Source organism: Salvelinus sp. IW2-2015, linkage group LG16, assembly GCF_002910315.2.
Source record: "Salvelinus sp. IW2-2015 linkage group LG16, ASM291031v2, whole genome shotgun sequence".
Taxonomy (NCBI): domain Eukaryota; kingdom Metazoa; phylum Chordata; class Actinopteri; order Salmoniformes; family Salmonidae; genus Salvelinus; species Salvelinus sp. IW2-2015.
In genome coordinates this window covers 18596488-18598330 of record NC_036856.1, presented here as the reverse complement: position 1 = coordinate 18598330, position 1843 = coordinate 18596488, and positions in this window count along the sequence as shown.

Here is a 1843-nt window from a genome sequence, read left to right as displayed (position 1 = left end):
TGACTAGTGATCCATTTATTAAAGTGGCCAGTGATTGGGTCTCAATGTAGGCGAGTTAGTTAGTGATTGAGTTAGTGATTGCTGTTTAGCAGTCTGATGGCCTTTCAATCTCTCGGTCCCAGCTTTGATGCACCTGTACTGACCTCGCCTTCTGGATGGTAGCGGTGTGAACAGGCAGTGGCTCGGGAGGTTGTTGTCCTTGATGATCTTTTTGGCCTTCCTGTGATCGGATGCTGTAGGTGTCATGGAGGGGTAGGTAATTGTCTCCCGGTGATGAGTTGTGCAGACCGCAGCACCCTCTGGAGAGCCTTGCGGTTGAGGGCGGTGCAGTTGCATCTGTAAAAGTTTGTAAGGGTTTTAGGTGCAAAGCCAAATTTCTTCAGCCTCCTGAGGTTGAATCGGCGCTGTTGCACTTTCTTCACCAAACTGTCCTTGTGGGTTTACCATTTCAATGTGATGTGTACGCCGAGGAACTTGAAACTTTCCACCTTCTTCACTGCTGTCCCGTCGATGTGGATAGGGGGGTGCTCCCTCTGCTGTTTCCTGAAGTCCACAATCAGCTCCTTTGTTTTGTTGACGTTGGGTGAGAGGTTATTTTCCTGGCACCACACTCCCTGTGCCCTCACCTCCTCCCTACTTTATGACTCTTCAGCTCTGAGTGGTTGGTCTTGGGAAGAGTGTCTTTTTGCATGAAAAAGAGACAAGACAAGCATTGCTTTCACCCATCATCTTCTAAATTGAATCCATTCTCATTGATCTTTCAAAAAACCTTTCAAAAGTTTCAAACGACCTTTGTGCTCTGGTCTGATTGATCAATATTTACTGGTCTGATTGATCAATGTTTACATGTCATCCTATCATAGAGCTCGTTCAGCTTCAGACATGTCTGAAAGCAAGGAAAGGAAACTTTGACTCAACATGTCCAGTTGAAAATGAACCCAAGTCTTTATATTCTGACATTTAGTATAAACAATCCAATTCAGAACAACAGTAGGCCTACAAATGCCTACCTCTCTTAAATGGTGTGGGTGTTCTATTACATTCTGTGAGGGAACTCCTCTCCTGAATAATCAGCAGGACTATTAAAACAGCAATTACTCAAATTTAATAATGATTTCAGATGAACACTCAAGCCAATCCACACCCAGACAGCCAATAATGCACAATTCAGAACTACAAAAACAAGGTTAGTGTTCCACGGGATTCCAGTGTATCCGTTGCAAAAGACGATAGGCATATCGTAATATTGACAGAATCATATAACGCTATACATATAGCGCTTTAATAGCGCTATACCTGAGTCCATGTGCACATCTCCTTGCCTCTCCTCACTGCTGGTGGCGTGCTTTGCGTTGGCCCTATAAATTGATCTGAATCAAACACGTCCCTTGATGAAATCCAAACCTCTAGGGCTGAGTTTACACAAGCAGCCTAACTCTGATATTATTTTCACTAATTGGTCTTTTGACCAATCCAGATCTGAAAAAGATCTGATGTGAAAAGATCTGATATGATTGGTCAAAAAACAATAAGTGAAAAAAATATCAGAATTGGGCTGGCTGTGTAAACACAGCCTAATAAACGCTGCCATTGGTAGCCTATTCCTATTTTTCTCTTTGCACTTCTGGCATACAGGTGCATTTACTGGACCATGCTTACTTTCTGTTAAGTTGCCATTCAGTATGGGGCAGATCAATCAAACCCACACTGCAGAAAAACACTTCACTTTTGTATTCTTGCATTGACATCAAAACCAGTTTTCATGCAACTGTGTCTAATTTATATTATTTCATGACACGCTTTGGGCCTCCATTATTTCCATGCATTGGTTTAATTCAATACA